Genomic DNA, 8,291 nt, shown 5'->3' with positions numbered 1-8,291 from the left:
CCCACCTGCCTACTCTGAAGCAAGCTTCCCTGCGTTCCCCAGAGCAGTGGGTGTCGGATTCTGCGCTGCTTCACATGCCAGGATCAAACCTGTTTCCTGGAGGAAGATTCAATTCAGGGTTAATCCGGATCAAGTGGAAAGTGGGTTTCAACCCCCCAAAAACAAGCGTGGGATTGCTCGTTGCCCAAATCCGGACTCGCCTAACACGCGAATGTTCTCCGTAGCTGGGGAGGTGGACCTGGAAGACTCAGGTTCAAATCCCCCTCAGCCAGGAAGCTTCCTGGGTGACCTTGGGCCAGTCGCTTTCTCTCAGCCTCACCTACCTCACAGGGTTGTTGTGAGGAGAAAAGGAGGGGAGCAGCTGTGTACTCTGCCCTGAGCTCTATGGAGGAATTGTGGTATATTATTATTATTATTATTAATAACAGTATTTATATACTGCTTTTCAACTAAAAGTTCACAAAGCAGTTTACAGAGAAAAATCAAATCACTAGTGCCTCCCTGTTCCAAAAGGGCTCATTAGACAGCCACTAATAATAATAATAATAATAATAATAATAATAATAATAAATAAATAAATAAATAAATAAATAAATAAATAAATAAATAAATAAATAAATAAGAGGAGATTTTAAAAAGCCAGCTGGAAACTCTTCTGGTTTGGCTTTAAATCAAGTTCAGGGCTTTGTTTCTGAATCCTTCAGTATCATCAGCAGGGCCAGGTTCGATCAGGCAGTGCTGCCAGCTGGGAATTTAAGAGGAGAGAGTGCCTCTGAGCATAGGGAGACTGCGCTTTCCTCCTCAGCAGAGGGAACCAAAGAAATGAAGTAGACTGAGAACTGGTGTGGCTGCAGCTCAATCCTGTGCAAGCAAGTATTGGATGCCTTACGGCACAATCCTACACAAGTCTACGCAGAAGATTTGACGTTCCATTGACTTTAATGGGAATTGCTCCCAGGGAAGGGTGTGTAGGAGGGACGTGGGGTGGGTGGAGAGGCAGGTGAGGCAGGTGAGAGTAGAGCCTCCCCCACCAGAGACCTTCCAAAATGTGTGAGGCGCTCAAGCACCGGCACCCACAGCTCATGCAGAGAGGTAGTGGCACTTTTCAAAGGACTCCAGTGGGGAGGCTCTGCCCTCACCTGCCTCACCTACCTTCCCACCCACTGCATGTCCCAGGCCCGGGCCCTTGTGGCTGAAGAAGGATTTCCCAGCACCAGACCCAACACTGACTTTCCATACTGTATGCTAACGTTTGTACAAGTCCCCACTGAGTTCAGTGGGACTTACTGCCAGGATCACAGCCTTAGGCCGAGATTCGATGCGCACTTAGGTCCAGGTAGGAAGGCCTGGAACGGAGGAACGTCTCCTGATGTTGCAGAGAGAGGCGGCAGGCTTCGCTGGAGTGATGGGCTGGGGGGCTGGGGTGTCCCTCCCCGGCCCCCCCCCAGCTGAAGATCAGCTGGAGAAGGCAAGCAGACGAACAGTTGCCCAAAGTCTGATGGTGCCAATGACTGAGGAGGGGGAGGCGGGCACACGGGGGTCGTCTTCTACTTCGGGAAGTCCTCGGGTGACAGTGGGGTGTGGCGTCCCTTGAAGACTCCAGCAGGAGACGCTGCGTTAGGGCTTCTCCGCACCTTAAACACCTCCACCAAGGACTGCCACGGAGGGGGCTTCGTGCATTTGGCGGCCACGGAGCCTCGCCGGACCGCCTTCTCTGTCTGCAGTTGCGCCGCAGAAGGCCGGAGCAGCTCTGCTCCTCTGAAGGCGGCAGGAGACGGACTCCTCGTCGTCACCGGAGGAGGAGGAGGAAGAGGAAAAGGAGGGCGGCCCAGCCAGCCAGCCAGCCAGCCAGGGAACTGGGAGAGACTGGCGAGAAGCTGGTACCTCCCCCAGCTCTCGCCTTGAGGGTCGAGGCAAGCGGGGTGACCCCTAAGTGATCACACACCCCCTCCGCACCTGGGCGCGCAGTGGGTCGTTCTCGTCCTTCCCTCCGGCCTCGGAAGGGTCTTGGGCAGAGCGGGAGGAGGAGGGCGGCGCAGGGTGCTGAACTCCTCTTCTGCTCTCCCCGGCTTGGCGGCCCGGCCCGGCCTGCACGTTTACTCAGAAGCAAGTCCCACCGCGTTCCACGGGGCTTCCCCCCCTCCTAGGAAGCGTGTTTAGGATTGCAGCAGCCTGAATCCAAAGTCCACCCTAGGGTGCCGGGCCGCAGTCCTGAGCATGCTTACGCGGGAGTAAATTCAAGTGTGTTCATTGCGGCTTACGCACGAGTAAGCCGGGCTGGTAGCTGAGCGCTCTTGCTCCGCTCCCACTCATTCAGCGGGCTGGTGCCGGGGAGATTCCGCTGGGCTGTACCCGGAGCTTCTCGGAAGTCCCGCAGAGAGATGAGAGCAGCGCTTTTGTTTCCAGTTCAGGGATCCATCTGTACGTGTCTGGAAGCCTTTCTCAGATGTCCTGCATACATACAGCAGGTGAACCAACCCCACTCCCTTCTTTCTAAACAGCTACCTCGTCGTTTCTCTTTGCAATGGTCTTGAAAACAGGTCGCTCTCGAGGTCTGTTCGCAGTTTCTTTATATTCGTTTGTGTTTTTAAATGTATTTTGTTTTTTCACACACTCAATTTTTTTTACGTTTACAGCCAGAGCAGCTGAAACCAGTGTGGTCTCTCCTTTCGTGCACAAAATGCCTCCATAAGTAGGTGACACATGAGTACACTTGCTGTTCCAGCCTTGTCTCTGTCCTTATGCACAACCCTTCTGAGATCGACCTTCCTTCATTTCAGTTAAGCCATTTCTGCCTAACGTTGCATTAACGCAACAAGCACCAAGCCTGTACAACCTGTGGGCCAGGCACAGCCATCCAGAGTTCAAGGGGCAAAATCGTGTGAGTGTAAGATCCTGTCCTACCTTCACCTGAAAATAGGTCAGGTGGATTTCAATGGGACTTGCCAAACCAAGTAAATATGCTGAAGACTGCAGTACAATCTCACAGCACAATCCGATGCATGTCTACTCGAATGCAAACTCCATTGAATTCAATGGGATTAATTCGGGTCTGATGGGCAGAGAGCCTGATGGGATTGTGTCCCATTTATTTCAATTGATTTATTAAGGTAGAAAGTAAACTTTTTTAAAACCGCTGCTATCTGGCGTGCCTATACTATAGCTGACCTTCAAGTACAGAATTGCACCATGAAAATAATAGAGGATATTCTGCTGGTAACGCTCAGCCATGAAAGCTGCGGAATCTCTAGGTCCAGAGACAGCCTATCCCTGAGTCCCATTTCTGGGACAAGATGGCATCCTCTTCCAGGAACATGATCTGACTACCCTCTGCTGGAAGCAGAATGTTGGGCTCCAAGAAGCTTCCGTCTAAAAAACACACAAGGTGGTCCTAACAACTTAATGCTGAGAAGGCTTTGGGAATGCCCCTCTGCTTGTGTCCTCAACAGCCCTGCACAGCATTTCGCAGACACAAATGCGCAAACGGAGCAAAACAAACATGTTTTATTCACGTATTTTAGCGAAGGGGGTTTTATCCCGGCTTGAACCTCAAAACCTTTCGAAGCTTACAACGGGCTTCCCAAATTCACTAGAGGAGCCAGCACAGAAAGCAGTCCGGAAGGCCTGGCCGGTCTCTGGATTCTCCACACTTCTAACACTTGAATCATTTCTCACTCAAACGGAAAGAAAATTGAATCATAGAAGGAAGGCCACGATCCAGCGGGGAGAGGTCCTGAGCACCCTCCAGTGAATCCTTTCACCTTCCTGTATACAGTAATGACAGCACACAAAAAAAGAAAGTTTCGGCAGCGGAAACCAGCGGAAGCTGGACTAGATGGGCCTATGGCCTGATCCAGTGGGGCTGTTCTTATGTTCCTAGTCATGGAAACACCTGGGGAGGGCATTTAGGTTGCTGGGCCTTGACTTTGAAATTCTTCTGTATCAGTGGCCTGACACAAGTGTATCTGGAAACAGAAGGAAGCCGTTCTGCCAAGGCAACGTATTTTCCAAGAGAGTAAGCAAGCAACTGACTGAGCCAGAAGGTCTCCTGCGCAAGCGAATGGGAGAGGCAAGAACCCGAAGGACTGTCCAATTAAAATAACACCCCACATTTTTCTGATCCCCCCTCAAAAATATTTTTCCCTCTTCTTTAACGACACACCCGTTCCTCTTCCCTCCCTCCCTCCTTCAGAATGGGGCCTCTTCGTGCAGTCAGGAGCTTCTATGAATCCAGAAAGTTTATCCTTTGAGATGAATGTGCAGCATAAATATCCACAGGCGGCCTCCGAGGCCCTGATCCGCGCGGCGCTTTCACCTTCGCAGCGGGTCCCGAGAAGCCAGCATTTCCTCCCTGCTCAGATTTCCGTCCGGGGAGGATCCGCGAGAACCCTCCCTGGTGGAAGTGGAAGAGTCCGGATCCCAGGCAAGCCGGAACACGCAGCCCCGCGCAGCGCCCAGCCACCCAGAGAGGCCAGGGGGCCCTTCCCGCCCGCGGCTCCTGGAGATCCCTTGGGGCTGGGGGACCAGGCGCCTGGCCAGGCCAGCGACCTGCCGCTCTCCCGAGACGAAGCACGACTCTCCGGACCTGCCCCCTGCAAAGGTGGCCCCCACCCTCCGCCTCTGCGGTCTTCTGAGGCCCAGCCAGGGCCGGGAGGCTGTGCAGGCGTCAGGCGCTGTCCAGGCACCCCCCTCCCAGAATCGGAACACTGTACAGGCGGATACCTGGGAGGGAGTTGGGACGGAGCTACTTGCTGGCCCCCCCGGGAGGGGCCTTCGGACTCTGTGACTTCCAGACGCCTCGAGTGCTGCTCCGATTGTGTGTTGATTGCACGCTGAATAATCTTGAGCAGCCCTTACTGGGCCGTGTAAAAGGGGCTCCGAGTTAAGGGATTTAAGGAAGCTGCACCTGCAGTGAAGGGGCTAAAGTGGATCCTTCTTGCTCTCGGTTCAGCCAGAAACACCTCGAATGCTCTCCAGGTGGGGCTTATCCCCCTCCAGGCTTCAGCGATCCTTCCCAACCAGGAGATCCCAAGGCCTGTGGCGGGGGGGGGGGGACGACTTATTTGTTCCAACTGGAGTGCAACTCCATTGCACGTTGCTGCAACATTCAGCCCTTGTTTGTGTCCACAGGACTGGCACCCCCCCAAAACAGGTGCACTCCCCCATCTGAAACATTTGACGGTCGCGGAAGCCCTTCCTGCGCGTCCGGCGGAAGCACTTTGGCGACCAGTTTGCGGACTGCAGGTCTTGCCCGGCAAGTCAGATTTTCAGATTTCAGGAGGACACGTTTAGGGCTGTGATCCTAGGCACACTTATGCTGGAATAAGCCCCGTGAACCTCAATGGTGCTCACTTCCGAGTAGGCTTGCATAAGACTGCACTGCCAGTGACCTCGGGATGAGAGCCTCAAACCGGTTCATATCCTCCTTGGAGGTTGATGCTGGATTGTCGGTCATGTGCGAAACGGGGGGATCTGAACTGTCTTGGAACAAAATACGCCAGAAGACAGTCCATTATTTTGAACTCAGATGGCGCAAGTGACTTTATTCAGACACAAGGCAAATAGTATTAAAACCAGGACCCATGAGAGGGGTGCAGGGGATAAATTGTACTCTGACCAGGGTCAAAAAGGGGGCCAGGAGTCAAAGGAGGGTCCCCCCAAATTTCCTGAGATCTTAGGACCCCACCAGGACTCAGGAGAGCGGGCGCAAGGCATAAATTGTACCTGGGCAAAAGGGGACGGGAGCCAAAGGAGGAGAGAATGAATTTCCTGGGATCTGAGAAAGTACTGTGTGAAGACTGGCGTTCACAGAAGCCCACACAGTTTTATATCTCGTAATTCGTAGAAATTATGATCCAGTGGAGAGGGAAGGGCCCCAAAGCAAACTTGGTATCCCCTGATCAAATTCCTCTCGCGGCCCTGATTAAAACGCAAGGGAAGAAACCTGGCGGCTTCCTCCGCTTTTGTCTAAGTTGGGCCCCTGCAAAACATTTAATTTTGGAGGGTGCAAGTCCAGAACCGCTGGAATGGAACCAGGCACCTGAGTCCAGGTTTGCCAAGTGGGTTTCGAAGAGGCCTGGACTGGGGCCCGCTCTGCAGGGCAGGGGATCAAACTGAAATTTCGCCCCTTTCCATCGCAGCAGAAAACGCTGAAGAGCTGGCAGACCCTCCGGATTAAAACAAATGAACTGTTAAAACAAATGAACAGCCAATCATGGGCGGGGCGGAGGGATGAAGTTCCCACCTGAAACCGAAGCATTCTGGTCAAATTCTGGTGGGGTGGGACGCCCATCTCGGTCGGGTTCGGAACCGGTGGTGTTCTGGGCTGTCAGCGGCTTTCTGATCTTTCCGGAGCTGGGGGGGGGGGGCGAGAGGCGCCCGAATTTTCTCCGAAATGTACACAAAAGTCGCTGAGAAGCAAAGCAGCAGCGTGGACATTTCATTTATTCTGCTGCTTCTTTTCCACCAGCTAGCCAGGAAGGGCTGTGGGGGGCACTAATGGTGTGTGGTTAGAAAACAGGCACACAAACACTTGGGCGCACAATTGCACAGGTACACACACATGGATGGGTCTTACAAGTACTGGACTTTAGCTGATCCCTGCCCCAGATATGTTCTTTTAAAGTCTTTTAAGACCCATTCATCTCAATGGGGGAGTGAAGAAAGTGCTGAAATTTCTCTCACTGTAATTAATGGGATTTTAGAAGACTTCATTTGAGTTGTCTCATGTTCATGAGGGGTTTGTGGGAAGCCAGTTTGAGTCCTCAAGGTTCAGAAGCGGCATTTATTTATTTATTTATTTATTTATTTATTTATTTATTTATTTATTTCTACCCCGCCAGTCTGCAGCACTCAAGGTGACTTTTATCAAGACTGGATTTGACTATGATAAAGCGAACGGTTGTGAGAGGAAGGAAGAAGGGCGAGTGTTGGGGGGGCCGGGTGCACGCGGGCCTGCGGTTTAGGAAGCAAATATTTGGGGGTGGCTTCGTAATCCCACCATCTCAGTCAGCAACTGCGTAAACCCCAATGGAATCGGTGTTCACTCCGGATTTAGGTCGCCTTTCCTGAAATTACTGCAGTTCGTAGGAGGAAAAAATCCAGGGAGAGAGAGCAGCTTCAGAGTTAGAAGGGAGCACTTTTTAAAAATAATTTTTAAAATAATTGTATTTTAAAAATTTTTTTAAGGAACTTCTTTTCAGGGTGAGGCTCAATCCCAAACCCAGACCCAAACTCCTCTCTCCTACGGTCACTGCGAGTCCCTCTTTGCGGGCTTCTCTGCCTTCCCCGCCAGCCTGGGCGTTTCTTGCCAAGAGTTGGCCTTTCAGAGGACCAGCCCCACTTCTCGTCCTGCCTGTCGCGGCCACGCCGAGCGAGTTCTCCTGCCCAAGCGGGGGATGAACGGCCGCTGCGGCCTCGTCCCCTCTCGTCCGTTTCAACGCTGCAGGAGAACTTCCGTCGGGATCGGGTCCTCCCGTCGCCTGCTCTGTCGCGTTTCCCAGTAGGGTCCAGCAACACTGAGAATGACGGCAGCGGGCTCGTTTCAGACGCACGTGCCGGATTCAGAGCCCAAACCTATGCATAGCTACTCTGAAGTAAGCCCCATTATAGCCAAAGGGGCTTACCTCCAAGAAAGTGTGGATAGAATTGCAGCCTCACTGCAGCCCGCGGCGACTGGAAAGAGCCTTAAGACCAGAGTCCTGTCTCGGATGGGTCTCCCCTGAAGGAGGGGGGCTTCACCCCCATGTGGACGTGCCCAGGCTCCGTCTCGTGCCCCACCCGGGTGTCCTTGGAAAGGCAGCCACTCCAGAAGTCGCGGCTTCCTGGTGTGTCTTTATGGAGAGGCCACCAGGCCTGCTCGGAGGGCCTCCAGGTTTCACCCCCTGGCTCCCGTTCCACGGCCAGAGAGGCCTTCCGTGCAGGGGACTTTCCTGAGCAGCGCCTGCGGCCTTGCTTTTGCCAAGGCTTCTCAGAGCAGCCGGCCAGTTCTGAGGCCTGCTGCGGGGGAAGCTCTCCTGTCCACGACGGGCGACCCCCAAAAGGACTCCACGTCTGGCAAGCAGAGTCACCCCCTGCCCAAATTTCTCCCTGGCCGGCAAGACCGAGTCGTGGCATCAGCAGGGCCCGGATCCCCGGCCAGCCAGCAGTGGCGAGGCTCAGGAAGGGGCTGCAGTCACTCTCAGCCGGTGCGCCCCAGCGGCTTCCGTGGGGCTGAGTCCCCGGGGATTGCAGCGGATTGGGGATGGTGGTGATTTATTACTGGTACTGGAAGTGACGGCAAACGTGGTGTT

Source organism: Tiliqua scincoides, chromosome 6, assembly GCF_035046505.1.
Source record: "Tiliqua scincoides isolate rTilSci1 chromosome 6, rTilSci1.hap2, whole genome shotgun sequence".
NCBI classification, from domain to species: domain Eukaryota; kingdom Metazoa; phylum Chordata; class Lepidosauria; order Squamata; family Scincidae; genus Tiliqua; species Tiliqua scincoides.
This window is presented reverse-complemented; position numbering follows the sequence as displayed.